Here is an 18,452-nt window from a genome sequence, read left to right on the forward strand (position 1 = left end):
CTAGGTTTTTACCCAAAGAAAGCAAAATATGTATCTATATCTATATAGATATAGATATATATACCATATATAATATATAATATTCCATTGTGTATGTATATACCATACATGTATATCCAATATATATATGTGTGTATGTGTGTGTGTGTGTATATATATATATATATATATATATATATATACACACAATGTATACAATGGAATATTACTCAGCCATAAAAAAGGATGAGATCTTGTCATTTGTGACAACACATATGACCCTACAGGGTATTACACTAAATAAAACAAGTCAGACTGAGATAGTCAAAAGGCGTTTGGTTTCATTCATATATGAAATCTAAAAAAAAAAATGAATAAACAGACAAAAAGCAGAATCAGGCCTACAAATACAGAGAACAAGCTGATGGTTGCCAGAGGGAAAGGGTGTGGGGCGAATGGGCAAAGGGGAGTGGCACGTTCAAGCTTCCCATTATGGACCGGATAAGTCACAGGGATAAAAGGCACAGCACAGGGAATACAGTCAGCGGTGTTGTAATGACCTGTATGTTAACAGATGGCAGCTACACTTGTGAACACAGCATAACGTATAGACTTCCTGAATCACTACGTTATACTCTTGAAACTAACGCAACATTGGGTGTCAAGGATACTCAAATAAAAAAGCAAGCAAGCCTAGTCCCCGATGGGGATGAAGGGGGCTGGGGTATTCCTCTCCATCTTTGCAGTGGATCTAGGAAGCAACACTTCAGGGAGTTACTTTTATTCTTACTCTGACAATTCAAAGAGAACAGTGCCTAAGCTGATAAATTCTCATTTCAAAGGTGATTCATAGACTATTATCTCCAAAAAGAAATCCACCCAGAAACTTGAGATGAGAGAGTTAGGAACAAAGGGCTCCAGCTGTTACTTGAATCTGTCGGTGCCTCAAACGGGACAGCAGCTTAAACCAAAATATCAAAGGACTTTTTAAGGCCAGCAGCTCACCTTGAAGTGACTCCGGAATACGACCCCAGCCGCAGATGGAGACACTGGATCTCAAAGGCCAGGCCCACAGTGGCAGCAAGAGGTCAAGTCCACGACTCAAACCCAAGACTGTTTTCTGACTCTGCCACAAGGAAGGGCAAGCGAGGCACACCCTCTAGTGCAGGAGAGCAGCGGGCTCTCCACCCGTGCATTTTGAGGACAGGCAAGCTCTCACCTGATCTCGGAAGGTGGCCTGAGCGGGGCAGAGAAGTAAGTCGGAGGTGAATGTTGCAGCGGAAGGAGCAGAAGGAACGGGTTGGGTCGGACCGGGGCTCTGCCCTCCGAGAGCGCCCTCTCCCGTCGCCACTGGGAATAAAAGTGCTGGGCCTCGCTGGGAGCGAATCGAACCCTCGCCAGTGCCCTGGGAACATACAAAGATAAATTAATCCCGAGGCTGGAGAGGAGGGACTGGGGCAAGATCCACCCCACCAGCCAGGTCCCAGGGAGACCCCACCAAGCTTCCACCACCCAACTGCTCCCCACTGCTCTGGGAGAGAGAAACAAACGCCTGTCTTGTTCAAGGACCGCAAAACACACACACAGGCTTGGGACGAGAGACAACACTCCCCTTGATGACATTTTGGATGATATTTCTTCCACTTCAAAAGGCACCGGGAAGTTGCTCTAACTCAATGCTCTGTGAGATAACTGAGGCTCCCTCAGTTTTCCCAGCTTACTTCTTCAGGAGGTTAATTCCAGATTTCTCTTTCCACCCTAAACGTTGTAAGGAGTTAGGCCCATTTTGTTGGCCTTTCCTTTTTTTTTTTTTTTAATCGTGGTAAAATATGCGTAACATAAAAGCTGCCCTCTTAACCATTTTTAAGTGTACAGGCCAATGGCGTTCGGTACCTTCACATGAGCCATCACGTTCCTCGTCTCCAGACTTTTTCATCTTCCCAAACTGAACCTCTGTCCCCGTTAAACACAAAGTCCCCCGCCCCCTTCCCTAGTCCCCCACATCCACCACTCTACTGTCTCTACGTGCTTGACTACTCTGGGGACAGCACATACAAGGAATCCTACAGTGTTTGTCCTTTCGGGTCTGGCTTGTTTCACTGAAAGGTGACCTCATAGTTCACCCCTGCTGTAGCATTGTGTCAGGATTTCCCTTCTGCATTTTTAAGGCTCAATAATGTTCCATTGTAGGGATCTTTCACATTTTGTTTATCCATCAGCCATCAATGGACACTTGGGCTGCTTCGACCTTTTCACTCTGAATGACACACCTATTATCAGAGAAAACTCTGCTTTTATTATTGTGATGTCACTGCCCAAGCCCATCTGAAGCTCGGGCCAGGAGTCCCTCTCAGTGGTTTCGAAAACCCCCCTTGCGTTCAGCACCCCCCCCACGTGATACCCAGCCCCCACCACAAAGCCCAAAGCAATCAGAAAACAAAACTCCACGCTCACACAGTCCAAGCGTCACACACACCCCATCCCTCACCCACCCCAATCCTCACCCACCCCAACTCCGACACACCCCAACCCTCACATACCCCAACCCTCATACAACCCAAACCTCACAGACACAGCAACTTGACATACCCCAACTCTCACAAACCCCTTCACACATACACCCAGTCCCCACACACCCCAGACCCCCCCTGTCTCTAGGGACTTTATGGGTTGGCCTCCAGCCTACATACAAGAACCACAGGGACTTCCCAGCCTTGGGGCATCATTCAGCGCCAGCATTTCCATTTCTGTCTCCCTCCCTCTCTTAATGGGACCGCATAGTTTTGAAAACAAAATGCCTCCCGCCTCTGCCACCTCTGCCATGTGAGCGAGGGCACCTCCAGGTCTCCTGGACAGAAAGCCCTGCTCTCACCTTGGACACTGGAAGCAGGGGGGAAAAGAATTCCTGTAAACTATCCTGAGTTATAAAGGTTTTTGCACACTAACCCCAGCCTCTTCAGACCTATTTTTATTACATTACGTTCACTTGTCATCCAAAAGGAGGACTCAAGTAGAAAAACGCATTTTAAATATCCTAAGGTTTTCCTGCTGTCCTTGGGCCATAGGTGGTACAGAAAGCCTATGGAGAGAGCTGTTAAGGAAGGAGATGGATCTAGATGCTGTTCTATGGATTAGGCAGAAACAGGCTGTGCCAGTCTCATTCACCAGCTGTTTCCCTGGTAAAGACTACAGGTATGTAGTTGGTGCCCAATCAGTGACTATTGAATGAGGAAGTGAAGAAATGTTTCAAGTCAATGGAAGGTGAAGGGAGAGAATGGGTGCCCCCTTGAGTGTCCATCTTCACCTTGAATCAGCCAGGGTAAAAGTGCTGCTTAGCAGTGGGAGCTTTGGGGAAAACCTAGAGTTGAGTCCAGGGGCTATTTAGTCTTCGCTCACCAGAACAGGTTGGGCCAAGGTGAAATTCACAGGCAGGAAACTCTGGGTGCACCTGCCTGGCTCATGGACCTTACGAAGCATTCCCCTAAGCTGTGGCTGCATGAGATGCAAGGACAAGAGTAACGAGACTCGCACAGATGCTCCTGAGCCCGGAAGGGCAGTCTAGTCTTTCTGGATCGTCTTGACAATGGGAAGTTGCTGCAAATTCCAACCTGCTTGCTTTCCGGCTTCTGAGCTCCAGCCCTCTAGGGAGGTGGATTCACCACTCACTGCACCAGTAGGTAACCCACCCTGTACCTCCAACCTCAGGCAGTTCAAGCATCAGTTGGTCAAAGTAGGGAGAAGGATGCTTTCCCACACCTTTTCAGGAAGATTGGGGGAAAAGGTTTTTCTGCTAACAACATATGCATATTGGCTGACTTTACCAAGCCTGTGGTTAGTTACAGCCACAGATTTGGGCAAGATTTGGACACAAAACAAAATGACCCAGCTGCTAAGACCAGGGCTGCTTCTCAACAGGGCACTAAGGAAGTAAATCTAGTACCAATCAAGTTGCTGATAAAGAAACCTGATCAGAAACAGCAGAAAAGACGCTCTCCTCTGTCTCTGTTAGATGGGCCCTTTTCTGTAACCAGTCTGTGTTTTTGTCATGAACCAGTGCATTCAGCTGTATCTCAGAAGACCCCCACTCTGGGTAGCAGTATGCTTGAACTTGAAACAGGAAAACTGGAACCCATCCTAACAGGAACCAAGAGGTAACCTACAAGGAACAACACAAAGCTGTTGACCCACCTCTTGTAGAAAGCATTGTTCCCGGTTTATTTAAAACACTAGGGCCAGAAATAATTACGCGTACTAACCATACTCCTCCTCACTTCAAGTGACCTCTTCGCAGCAACCGAGACCCAGGAAAAGTCTGTCATTAAGGTTCATAAAGAAAAGATAGGTGTATCAACATTGAGGTTTTGTGGTGAGCTGAGAAGAAGCCTCCCTAGAGTCTGCTGGTTCTATCTCACCAAGCTATTTTCTCCCAACATGGCTGTGGTCTGGTCTTCAAACAAGCTGAAAGATAAGCAAATACCCTTCCTCTCAGCTTACATTTGACTGCCTTCAGCATCCAGTGTGTTTCATGAATGACAACAATATAGTAGAAAGCCACAATTCACCCACACTCAACCACAGAACTCCCATCTAGAATAAACCAGAATTGGGGCAGAGGAACCCATCCAAAAACAAAATCAAATTTGATTGAAAGGTGATACAACCAGCCTCTTTCAGCTACTGATCATTCTGAAGTGGGAAATATGAGAGTTAGGGAAATCACATGACTAACTCAAACCACTATAAAGTCACAAACCATGTCTTAGAATCAGAAACAAAAACTTGAGAATGGATTGCTAGACAAAATCTACACTGTCCAACTCAGTACCACTAATGACATGCAGCTGTTTAAATTTAATTTTCAATTAATTAAAATGAAATAAAATTTACAATTCAGCTCCTTACTCTTGCCAACCACACATTTCAAGGGCTCAGCGGCCACATATGGTTAGTGACCACCATATTGAGCAGCACGGATATGGAATATTTCCATCATAGCAGAATGTTCTTTTAGACAGCACAGGACTACACACTAAGAAAGGAAAAAAGAAAGGGAATTTAAAAAGCAATAAAAGAGTTCTCCTCAAAAAAAAACAAAAAACAAAAAAACCAGAAACCTAAGTATCCACCGTGTCCCTATCTTGTGCTTCCTGAAGGCATATTCAAACATAACGAACACATAGACGATATGAGACTTTAGGGCTACATAGACCAACGATGTTCCGTAAAAGCTAGAAATGGTATATGTGCCATGGGTATTTTTGTAATTGTCATCAATAAGCTGAGAGCAACCCTTTCAACAAAATGTTAGTTGGTGGCCTCATGCTCATTTTGTTGATCTATTCTTCTGATTTCTAGTGGAACAAGTTCAGATCCTCCTGAAAAGGAACAGGAAAATATCCTACTTCCCACTTCTAGAACACATATATTTACTAGCCCTCTTCTTTCCATAAATGTGCATCATAGATTAGAGTTTTTGTTTTTGTTTTTGTTTTCAGGAATTTCCTTAGCAGAAGCCTCTGCCCCACGACCACCTTGAACGCCAGCTTTGGGGCAGTAGAGAATGTCATAGTCAAGGTTCCTTGCACAACAAGCAACAGAAACCAATCTGTCCTACCTTAATTAGAAAAGGAAAATTGTCAGATGGATTCCAGAATACTTCATGAAGCCTAAGGATAATGAGGCATCAAGAGACACTTCAAGACTTGACAATCCACCGTCTCTGTCTCAAATTTCTGCTTCCCTTTGTCCAACAATGTAATTTCTTGCTCTCTTCAGAACTTCATTCTCTGCTTCTCTTCTCACAGAGTAGAAAAGGGCCACCCCTCAGCTCTAAGGAGCATATGTGGCCACCTCATGACTCTTGAATTTCACATGTCCCTTGGTACTTAGAATTTCAGAGACCCAATTCCAAGAGCCCAGGAGAACTGATTAGCTCAGCTTATCTCTCAGTAGTCCAAACAATCATGGAGGGAGAGTGGAACCATCTAGAGTAAACATGTCAGCAGCAGCTACTGAGGTACAGAAGAGTGGGAAGCAGAGAATTCTCAGGGAGGGTGCTCTGAGCAGTGATACCAAGGATGTAAATGGGGAAAAATGTGAGTTTAAGAAACTAAAGGGCCATCTAATAGATACATTCCAATAACCCAAAATATTATAATACAGGATGTCTATAAAATCTGGAAACATAGCTAATATTATTTTTATTTGTAACAGATTAAATATGTCTTTGAAAACAAGTATATTCATTCACTTGTGTTTCCCAGACATTATGGACATAGTTTACATCATATGCTTCTTCATTGCTACATTGCTCAAAGAAAGCAAAGATTTTATAAAGAGATTAAAGTGTTAGCAAATTATTTCCAATATACTTGAAAAGCTGAGATGATTTTTATTCTTAAATTTCTGAATATACATGCTTTCTTTGGAAGGAAGTATAGTCATATTTTATAGTTTAATTTAGTGTTTTTGTAATAGTCTTTACTTTAGAGATATTCTGTGAAATTGATTTTTTACCAATTATCTCCCTGTTTTCTCAGAGATACTAAATATTGGTATTCTTTGAAAGGTACTGAAGCAAAAACGATAATAAAAGCCAAATTATCCTCTTTATATTTTTGCTGTGAAAAACTGAAAAAAAAAAAAATGGGCACCTGAGTGGCTCAGTCAGTTAGGCGTCTGACTCTTGATCTCAGCTCAGGTCATGATCTCATGGTTCATGAGACTGAACCCTGCATCAGGCTCTGTGCTGACAGTGTGGACCCTGCTTGGGATTCTCTCTCTCCCTCTCTCTCTCTTTCTCTGCCCTCCCCCACTCGCACCTGTGTGTGCTCGCTCTCTCTCTCTCTCTCTCTCAAAATAAATAAATAAACTTTAAAAAAAAAACTAAAAAAAAAAAAGTTTATAGGTCACTCAATGCAGCTCAGTTTTTTGGCAGACATTAATACCGTACTTTAATTTTTAATAATATTTGCCCAAATTTTTTACACTAAAAATTCATTTCTAAAGGAATACCTTTCCCTTGTACTGAAAAAGGCATTTATTCCCATTTGCATCTTTTTATCAGGTAAGTTTTTTTTTCTCCCGGAGCTCCCAGGAAAAAATAAAGATCAAGTCATTTAAAATGGAACACATCACGGGGGCCAGAATGGCCAAGGAAGTAGGTAACAAGCTGAACCTTTCCTTTATCCCTTTGGCTTTTCATGTCTCATGTCCCAGGCTTTCAAGATCTCCAGAAGCCCACCCAGTTTTCCCTCTGTTCATAGCTAGTGGGGTAACAGGAAAAACATAGGCTTTGAGGTCAAATGCTGTCAATAAGCTACATGATTTTGAGAAAATTACTTCATCACACAAAGCCTGTTTCCTCATCTGAAAATGAGATTAATGATGGAAATCTCACAGTTTTGTTGTGAAGATTAAGTGAGTCAACGTGTGTAAAGTACCTAACCTCAGCATACAATAAACATATCTATATTCATATTAGAATTATTATTGTCATTTTCTTTCTTTCAGTGGCATGGCTTTTAATTAGTACTATCTTTCTGAAAGTGACCTTCTTTAGCTTGGTCTTGCAAATCCCTCCTCTCCCAGCCTCAGTTCCAGCCCTCGGATGCAGCTCAGCCCAGACTCCGAAACAAAGGAACAGCAAGAATAAGTAGACGCTGAAATGGCTAATAAATATTGCTAAACCTCTATAAGTCTGATTGAAGAAAAGAGAGAAGGCACAAATAAAAAGTATTAGGAATGGGGGCCCCTGGGTGGCGCAGTCGGTTAAGCGTCCGACTTCAGCCAGGTCACGATCTCGCGGTCCGTGAGTTCGAGCCCCGCGTCAGGCTCTGGGCTGATGGCTCGGAGCCTGGAGCCTGTTTCCGATTCTGTGTCTCCCTCTCTCTCTGCCCCTCCCCCGTTCATGCTCTGTCTCTCTCTGTCCCAAAAATAAATTAAAAACGTTGAAAAAAAAATTTTTTTTTAAATGTATTAGGAATGAAAAACAGAAACAGAAATACAGATGTGCAAATTAAAAAGAGAAAATCATGAACAATTGTTGCCACTAATCTGATAACTTAATTGAAATAGGTAATTACCTAGAAAAATATTAATTGTCAAAAATGACTATAGAAGATATAGAAAACCCGAATGGTCCTATGCCATTTACAAAATTTAATCTCTAATTTAAAATCTTTCTCAGCTGAGTAAGTACATGGAGTTTATTATACTATTCTCTCCACTTTTTATTATGGAAAATTTTAAGTATATGCAAAAGTTAAAATAATAATTTCTCATACAGAAATGTTTTTGCAGGTAAGTTTTATCAAACATTCAAGAAAGAGGGATTCTAATCTCTCATTAATTTTTTCAGATAATAAGAAAAAACAGTACAACTTACTTTTTATGCTAATATAATCTTAACGCCAAAAATAGACAAGAATGAGATGAGAAAGGAAATTTTAGGCCAGAGAAGCTATAATGGGAACCGGGGCATGTTGAACTCTATGGTGACCTGGCCTTTCAACTTTTATCATCCTTCCTCTTTTATGTTGTAATTTATCTTATTTAAACTTCAGTCCTTCCACTAATGCCTGATAAATCCACACACCTGCAGGGTGGTGTTGTAGATGGATGTGAGGAATAAAGCCTGTCCTATACATACTGTCCTGGCTCTTCAGAGACCCAGAGACTAGATGCGGAGGCTCTAGACCATGTGTTCCAGAAAGGAATCCTAAGTAAAGTAAACAGTGAGGATATCAGCGACTCTTAATGGTTTTGCTGCCCCTTTCTCTAGGTGACTATTCAAAGAAATGATTTCATCTGATCACATCTTATGAATCAGACAGGTACACCCCACAGCAGCCCTATGGCCATGGCTCAGGACAGGCTGATGCCTTTCCCCTACTCATCTCATTAGAAGCAAAGCCCATGACCTGCTGCCCTTGTCTCCCAAGGTGTTACATCAGATACATCAGAGGTTCAGAGCTATCAACTACTGTACTCATGTGGCCCTCCAGCCAGCAGTGTGTCCTCATTTGAGTCATAAGCCCAACTCTACACTATCTTGCTAAGTGAGACTAATTTTAGTAACTTCAGAAACTAAAATATTCTTGCACTTGGCAATTTCCCATTGTCCAAGGCTAGATCATTGCTAACAGGACCCACGTAAACGGGGATGGGCATGAAATATTTAAAAGACTGACATTATCTGCCCGATTGATGTAGAGAGTTCATTTGGGGAGTACTAAAAGGTAAGTTTGGTTATACCAAGCTAGACCCAGGGGAGAATGGTGTTACTTGTTTGAATAAACCAGGGGGGAGGGGTCCAGCATTCTTTTAGCAGCAGTGTAATTTTAATGAGTAAAATTATATAGAAACCTTCAATATATAAGGCTGATGAAATCAGAGCTGGTCTTCTTATAGAAGGAAGATGGAGATTCAGAAATTCACCCACTTGACTTTCTCCTATCCTCTGAGTCAACCCCTCTAGATTGCAGACTCCTTCCCTCGGCACTATGGGTATTGGGCACACAGCTCAAAGTCCACTGGCATGTGACATTAAAGTTCCACTTAAAATCTTTGTCACAGAGTGATCCATAATATGGAGTTAGGAGGTTTATGTAAAACAGACCCTCCACTTTGCCAGTGAGAAAACTGTGAGAAGGAGAGTCTTCCTGACCTGTCTGAACTCCACGTCTACTCAATGGCAGAGGCAAAAACATTATATATGCACCTTGACTCCCACCTCCTCCTATTTCCACCACACCCTACTGAAGTTTCGCCAATTAATTAAATGGAATTGGTGAACTTGCATCTACTACTGACTCCTGTATTGTTAACTATTCCCATACCTCAATGATACGTGTACACACTTCTGCATGGTTCTAAGGATATGTGTAGCAGAAGTCCTGGCTAGGCTATGGATGAGGCCTGCAGAGATAGATGGCCCAGCCACACACACACGTCATCCACTAAGCATCATGGTTGCCAGAAGCAACTTGAACTTGTTGAGCCAGGCGGGCAGGTAGAACAGGGCCAGGGAAGGGGAATCAACAGAAGGGAGGAATAGGGAGACTGTGGGGGTCCCTGGGAAAGAGCCTACTATGCTAGATAAAAGGGTTGGATCTGATGGTCCAATCTCACCAGCCGAACCTGAGGGATGGGGGGAATGGCAATTCCAGGTATGACAAATGCCTCTGCCTAGATGTTGCCCCAAACTCAACCACACTGACAGTGTGTACACGACTTGTGAAAGAGAAGAGGTGTGGAATACAGACTATTTAATAAGCTGTAAGTCCTAGAGGATCCAGCACCCAGAATCTCCACAGAGGGTCCCCCCACAAAAGAGATTAAAAAGGTGTTTCCCTACTAGCAAGAGTGGTGGTAAGCCTCAGGAGGCAACAGACACTGCATCCTTCCCCCGAGCCTACTCCCCACCCCCAAACAAGGGTCAGCAGCCTGAAGGAACCTCAAAGCTACAAGAGACCTGAAGTTCCAAAAGCAAAGCAAGGCCTCCCTTTAAGTCCAACACAGGAAACTACAGAAAATCACACTGATTGTCCCGGCTTGTGTCACATGACAACTCCCGAACCAATCGCCATGGGGAAAGGACATATGCCACGAGTGGCATGTGGAAGTCAGGTGCGCTTTGGGCCAGCCAGCCTCTCCCAACCATACATCATGGAGGAGGAATGGCAGGACCCCTGAAGCTGAAGATAAATGGGGGAGGGGCGGTGAACAGACCAAACAACCGCAGATTCTTAGGCTGAGAAATTTCTAGACTGTTACCTAAAAACAATCAAGAATAAAAGGTTTGAATAAGCTGAAATCCTTTTAGAGAGGAGTATCTGAAAAAGGAGATGCAGAAGAAAATTTAAGAAGGTAACCATCATAGGCAAGGGGATAAGGACACTGATAAGGAGCTAACACAACCAGAGATGGAATAACAAGAATACAGACGATAAAGGAATAAACTAAAGATCAATAAAAGCTACCACCTAGTCACACCTCCCAACATCTATGGTTTCATTTTATCCTCCTCAACAGCCCTGCCTCAAAAACTGTCATCCCCCAGCAAGAGCTAAGCAATCTGGGTTTCACGAGGTCATAGCATCCGAAGTCATTTAGCTAGTTCCACAGCAGAATTCAAAATCAAGCCCAGGTGTGAAGGACCTCTAAATCTCTCCCACCCCTTTCACGTCCCTCAGCCCCCTCCCGCACCATACTGTCTCCCATGTTCTGCAGTTTTAAAGCCAAATCATGAGGATTTTGGAGCTGGTGTATTTTTGAAGCTACGGTAACAGCCATATTAGAGGCTAGTGTGTAAGAATTCAATAACTACTGAGAGTCTAACTGGAATGGAGAGAAGAAAACTGGAAAACCAGCAAGGTTTAAGGTAGTGCTTCTTGGGTATTAAAAGCATCTCTGAATGCTTATTAAAACTACACCTTTGGGGCACCTGGGTGGCTCAGTCAGTTAAGCATCTGACTTCAGCTTAGGTCATGATCTCGCGGTTCACGAGTTCAAGCCCCACGTCAGGCTCTGTGCTGTCAGCTTAGAGCCTGCAGCCTGCTTCGGATTCTGTGTCTCCCTCTCTCTCTGCCCCTCCCCCACTTGCGTTCTGTCTCTGTCTCTCAAAAATAAATAAAAACTTCAAAAAAATAAAAAAAACACTACACCTTCTAGGGGTGCCTGGCTGGCTTGGTAAAGGGGAGCATGGGACTCTCAATCTCAGGGTCGTGAGTTCAAGCCCCACACTGGGGGTGAAGCCTACTCAAATTTTTTTAAAAAGTTTAAAAAAACAAAAACTGCACCCTCTAGGTCCTCATCCCCAGAGGTTCAAGGTTTTTAGGTGTGGGGCGAAGCCCAAGAATGCCAGCTTCAACAAGCACCAGTGATTCTGAGGTAGGCCATTGGCAGACCAGTGTTCAAAAACACTAGTGAGAAACCAGGGCAATTAATAATGGCAGAGTTTGAGAAAAATTGGAGAGAGATGTATGTAGTCTAATACTGTGCATACTGGGAAAAGAGGAAAAAGAAACACGTCAAAGGTGACCACTGAATTTACTTATCTCTGCTTTTGAAGATGGATGTCATCTTTGTCCCAGAAAGAGAATATTCTGGAAAAACTAAGCAACTGGAAGGGGCAGGGGGAGGGGGAAGTATCTCCTGCATCACTAAGTGGCAAAGTACCAAACCTAAGCAAAGGCTTAAAATAATTATTAATACTTGATCTAAGGTTATAAAAGAATAAGGAAAGAAAATAAGAGGAAAGAATACACTAAGTCAATGTTATTGATTTACACTCTCTGAAAGAAATGCCAGACTATTATTTAGATGTCAAAATAACTCCAAGAAGAGTACAAGGCTGTTTTGATCATTTGAAACCAAATACCTGCTTTCTCTGAGATGGGGCTTTCAGACATAGAGCCTCCTTAAATACCACTGCGATGCTCTGAACAGATCACATTTCCCCTTCAAAGGTTACACCATGTTAAATTATATGCAATTTCAAAAAGAACAAGTCGTTGTCCTACTTTGAGTCCCCTTCTCTTAAAAGCATGTTTTGACTAAGATTAATTTATAGCCCAAGGAGATTTGGGGAGAGGAAAAAACCTTGAAATTGCAAGCAAAAATAACTAAGAATTCCGGTCACTTCTTAAATATCAAGTGATGTTGTTTTGGGAATAGGACCAGATTTGCACAGAACCACAGGTAAATGGACCAAACTTTGGGATTTGCAGTATCCAATAGACACTTCAAGGCGGGGGGGGTGGAATCTAGTGGATGCCACAGTTGTGGAGTGTAGCCATAATGGAGCTCAACGTTGGGCAATTTGCTCAGCCTCTAAGCCCTTCACCAAATGGAAAGTGGTACACTAAGAAAACACGAGGGCAGAGATGCTCATTACCCCACAGGAGTGGTGTGAGACTAATTAGTGAGTGTTCCTGAAGCACTTAAGAATGGATCAGCTGGGCAGTTTGGCTCATTCGACATTAGGTTTCTGTAAAATGTGCCCGTGGCTGCGTGGATAACTGCATCCTGACTGTTCCTATCACGATAGCCGTAGACGTGCTCATCTCTTTCTATACTAATAAGTCCCCTTATTTCCTTAATCAGATTTCTCCATAATAATGTATTGTTCGTGTTTCTTTTAATTTATTTAAGTTTACTTGGTTATTTTGAGAGAGAGAGACAGAGAGCAGGGGAGGGGCAGAGAGAGAGTAGAGGGAGAGAATCCCCAGTAGGTTCTGGGCATTGTCAGCAAGGAGCCCAATGCAGAGCTCCAACCACGAACCACCAGATCATAACTTGAGCCGAAATCAAGAGCTGGAGGCTTAACCAACTGAGCCACTCAGGTGGCCCCGTTTCTTCTTTTTAAAACAAACCAAAAAAAGCATCTCCTTGTGCTTTTTAATAATTTCTTCACATATGCTAGGAATCTCTTTGTCAATCATTTATGTAACACTTACTCTACCAAATCAATGTAACTCATTAACTGAAGGGGCCCCAGGAGAGCCTGTGTGGCAGGTGGTACTAGGGTTCATTCACCCACCTGAGGAAGAAAAATGTCCTTATACACCTCAGCTTTTGCATAGGGTCACTTTGGTAATTCCACGTCCAGAATTTTTTGATTATTCAGATGCAAATGACTGAAGGGAAGATGTTTTCAATGGGATAGGGATTAAGTACTTTCATTGCGGTTTTGATCTGTTGGGCCATTTCCTGGGTCCTTGTATTTTAAACTCTGGCCCAAGACTCATAGATCCTCTTTTGAGGATCTATGGTCTGCTAGGACCGCAATGACAAAACACCACAGACTTGGGGGCGTAAGCCAGAGACATTTATTTTCTCTCAGTTCTGGAGGCTCGAAGTCCAAGATCAAGGCGTCAGCAGGTTTGGATTCTCCTGAAGCCTCTCTCCTTGGCTTGCATATGGACCTTCTCACTGTGTCTCACGTGGCCTTTCCTCTGTGTGCACACATCCCTGTATCTTTACCTCTTCTTATCTGAAAACCAGTACTATTGAAGTAGGCCCCCAGCCTCCAGGACTTCATGGTATTAGAGTTCTCCAGAGAAATAAGCCATAGGATATAAAAGGAGACGTCTATAGAATTGGTTCATGTGGTTATGGAGGCCAGGAAGTCCTATAGTTTGCTGTCTGTCAGATGGAGAACCAGGAAAGCCAGTGGTATAAAACAGTTCAAGTCCAAAACCTGAGAAACAAGGGGTTGATGATTTCAGTCCCAGGCTGAGTCCAAAATCCCAAGAGCCAGGACTGTCAATGTCCGAGGTCTGGAGATGGGTGCCTCAGTTCTTGTAGACTGTAAATTCAACCTCCACTGCCATTTTGTTCTCTCTAGGCCTCTCAGTGGCTTGGATGATGCTCACCCACACTGGAGGGGGCCATCTACTTGATACAGTTCACCAATTCAAATGCTAACTTCTTCCAGAAACACTCTCAAACACATCCAGAAATAATGTTTTACCAACTATCTGGGCATCCTTTAGCCTAGGAAAGTTGACATAACATCACATTCATTGAATGCTAATTATCTCCTCCAAGGGCCTGTCTCCAAACACAGTCACATTGAAGATTAAAGCCTCAACATATGAATTTGGAGGAGCACAATGCAGGCCATCACAGAGGATATACCAGACACATTAACAGAACCAAAAATTGAAACTCTGTAGAATGGTGGAGAAGTTTAAGCAATTGCTCTATGTTAACTTGACCCATAACACCATCAGAGCACAAGTACCATGAGTTAAACCATACTCCTGAAATAAATCAACTGTATATAGAATAAAAGCACTGAATTTATGGGAAGGGATTGGGCCTATTGCTAATTTCTATCTTTTAATATAATTAAAAGGGGGTTCTACTCAACCAGAACCCTTGGACATTCATTTCATATCCAAATGATAAAGGATGTCAAAATATGTATCTTGGAAACCAACTGTATTTAGCTTCTGATAGGGAAAAATTTTGTGGACATAGCATTTAATAAACAAGAGAAGAGGCCTTTTCATTCAATATCCTTATGATACGAAAAGTGGCTATTAAACTTAATAGCCATTACTATTTCAATAAACAATGAACACAACCCAGAAAGCACTTTATCCAAAATGTATAAAATCTATGCAAATCATCAACTGTGACTAGCCAATGGGAAACTTGGGCTTCCAGCACTAATTTGCTATTGGCCCCCAGTACTTACTCTTCCCCTTCATCAAGATGCGTGGCTCTACAATTCCCTGAGCCCTGACAGATATCTGTTGTGCATAGGACAGCATAGCCAAGGGGCAACTTATAACACAGATCATTTAAAGGAGGGATAAGATCCTGGAAATGGCCCTAGATTATATTAAATAGCATCTTAAAACAGATATAACCAAAGCCTACAGATAGCTTTTTCTGAACTTCAGACTACCCAACCTTTTCTGGCAGCTCATGACATTTCTATCAGCTGCCCACACCTGACATCATCTAAGTGAAAATGTGCTGGGGCTCTCTTAGCCTAACCAATACTGTTAGCTTAAATTTCCCATTTGTCTTCATATTCTTTATTATTTTCTTCTTGTTTCTAGCATTGGGTTATTTCTTCTAAGCTCCAAATCCATACTACTTTAGATGACTATATCTGTATCCAGTGTGTCTGACCTCCCATGAAAGTGTTCTATTTAACTTCACTATGCTGAAGAGTTATGGTGATGAAGACCTACTAATAATTATTAGCAAAGCAGGATGGTGGGGGGCGGGGCGCAGATAGAATTGCAGGGGATACACAAGAAGAAACAGCCCATAGGACAGACTTTCCTTTGTAGTAAAGAAATTTGTGTGTATATGGTGTCTGATTCAAGACATGTATGGCTGGTAATGGCATAAGAATTGGGAAAACATTTTTTACTAGCACTTACTGTAAGGGGGAAAGAACCGTGGCTGTTTTTTCTGTCAGTGGCACCCAAACTCTGAAGAACTTCCACAGATTGGGCCTACACTGTCCAAATTCTTCCCTGATTACTCTTCCCAAATTATGAACTAAAACATGACATGGGAATGGTAGCTATGCTGTCCTGTTGCTGTTCTACAGTAAATCGTATTTTACTCCAGGAAGGAATATTTAAAGTGAAGAATACAAAACACTACATTCATATTAAATTCCCAAAGCAAACCCTCTACTTCCTTGGTTTAGAGTGACCGAGGTGGCCTTAATGTTTCCCCCAGCTTGACTAAACCTTAGGCAGACTTATTCTTGACCCTAGACACTGACCTCCCTTTCCTTGGAGCATTTTGTCTAAAAATACTTGTAAATTCTTTTTCTGCCACTTTCAGATATATGACATCTTTTTAAAAGCTTCTTGCCAGTTTTATAGTCCAGGGATGTCTTTCTCAAGGACCCGGGAGCCATTGTTTCAAAACGTAATCATCAAAGGAGATAGCAGCCTTATCTCCCAGTCTCTGGGGGAGGGCAGGAGCCCCATATGATGGCCTAATCACAGAGAAAACATTTGCGGACTCAGTAAATAAGCCAATGTGCTCTACACATCGCACCCATCAACCTCCTGCTAACATCCTCCACCAGCTCATCCCAGCCCTTAAAAACCCTCCTGCCCTTTCTTTCAGTAAATCTGACTTCAGACTCCAGTTCCTCTCCCCTTTTGTAACAGCCTTGAATAAGGCCATCCTTGACTGCTTAACTTTGTTTACTGCAATTTTTGCTTTGACAAGAGTTTATCATTCCAATAACTCTGCTCTTCATGGAGAAGCGGGAAAGCTCCTTTCCTCTTGGTTTCAACGAGGTACTTACTTCACAGTTAACAAAGGATCCCTAATTTCTTCATGGTAAAGTGCCTACGAGACATGGACTGTTAATTGCAGGCAAGCTGTTTGAGAAGTCCATGTACATGTGTTAATAAGGAGCTGTAAAGATATTCATTGTTATCATCATTCATTCAACAAACATTTACTGAGCGTTGACCAGCAACTGTGCTTTGGTCCTGGGTACACACTGGGAAGCACGCAGACCCGGTCTCAGCCTGTAAGACACTTCAGTCCAGCATCAGTGTTACAAGGAAAGCATTCATGGGTTTGGTTTTGTTTTGTTTTGTTTTTTCTCTTTTGCCTTTCTCTTTGCTCTGACCTTTGCAGACACCCTTCTGTCTGGGGGGGAGAAAGAGGATTATAGAAGGCATGCAAAGAGACAGACCACTATAATGCAAATCAGCACCTTCATGCATTCAAAGTGATGTTCTAACATAATATTGATTTCTTATTTGATGCATTTGTTTTAAAAAGAAAATTAAAATAATGAAGAATAACTTTATTTTTCAAAAAAAAAAAAAAGTGATGTTTTTGTAGCAAGAGATGGCCCTTCGGCCTGGGGCTGTTGTCTTGAGAAAAGGTGTCCAGCTTTCTTATTTCCCCAGTTGCATATCAAGAGCCAGGCTTAGAGGACTAAGCCACGGGGTCTTTATACTGGAGGCCTGGACAGGACCTGCCCTGTTTGGGCCCTGGGTGAACTGTGGTGAGGAGAAGGGAGCCCAGAGGCATGAGGCAAGACAAGTGCCTTACTCCACTCTGGCTGCTATAAAAAACAATGCCATAGATTGGATGGCTTAGACAACAAACTTCTTTCTTTTAAGCTCAGGAGGCTCAGAGGTCTGAGATCAGGGAGGCAGCATGGTCGGGTTCTGGTAAGAACTCTCTTCCTGCTGTGTAGACATCTCTCTTCTTGGTGTGTCCTCACATAGCAGAGGGAGGCCAGGAGCTCTGGTCTCTTCCTCTTCTTACCAGAGCACTAAGCCAAGGGCGCCTGGGTGGCTCATTCGTTTAAATGTGTGACTCTTGATCTCAACTCAGGTCTTTTTTTTTTTTTTTAAATTTACCTCCAAGTTAGTTAGCATATTGTGCAATAAAGATTTCAGGAGTAGAATCCAATGATTCATCCCTTACATATAAAACCCAGTGCTCATCCCAGCAAGTGCCCTGCTTAATGCTCCTTACCCATTTGGCCCATCCCTCCACCCACAATCCCTCCAGCAACCCTCAGATTGTTCTCTATATTTAAGAGTCTCTTATGTTTTGTCCCCCTCCATGTTTTTATATTATTTTTGCTTCCCTTCCCTTATGTTTATCTGTTTTGGATCTAAATTCCACATATGAGTAAAGTCATATGATATTTGTCTTTCTCTGACTAATTTTGCTTAGCATAATACCCTCCAGTTCCATCTGATAGGGAAAAATCTGTTATAAGATGGCCAACAGGACTGATAGGGAAATTCCAGTCGCCGACCCAAGACTTCCCTTCCGGGTTCTTCTTCCTACCCCGCTTGCCGCGCATTCCAAATTTCTACTAATGCAGAATGTGGAAGTAACAGACTATAAATTGTTTCCTCTGCTTATGCTCAGGACTCAGACCTCTGGATAGTGATCTCCTCTGAGCCCGCCAATGTGGTGAAATAAATCTCCTGCCTTCCAAGATC

General features: G+C 42.7%; 1 protein-coding gene across 2 annotated transcripts in view; it reads right to left on the reverse strand.

Moving 5' to 3' along the window:
• Positions 1 to 255: 255 nt before the first annotated feature.
• SETD4 (SET domain containing 4) overlaps positions 256 to 18,452 on the reverse strand; it is a 72,359-nt gene continuing 54,162 nt past the window's right edge. Inside the window, exon 14 of one of the 2 annotated variants that reach the window (XR_009262325.1) lies at positions 256 to 1,216. The gene's annotated coding sequence lies outside the window, so the exon portion shown is untranslated. Of the gene's footprint in view, positions 1,385 to 18,452 lie in introns of both variants that reach the window. The other variant, XR_009262324.1, reaches the window with a different exon arrangement.

The sequence above is a fragment of the Neofelis nebulosa genome, chromosome 5 (genome assembly GCF_028018385.1).
Source record: "Neofelis nebulosa isolate mNeoNeb1 chromosome 5, mNeoNeb1.pri, whole genome shotgun sequence".
Lineage (NCBI taxonomy): Eukaryota > Metazoa > Chordata > Mammalia > Carnivora > Felidae > Neofelis > Neofelis nebulosa.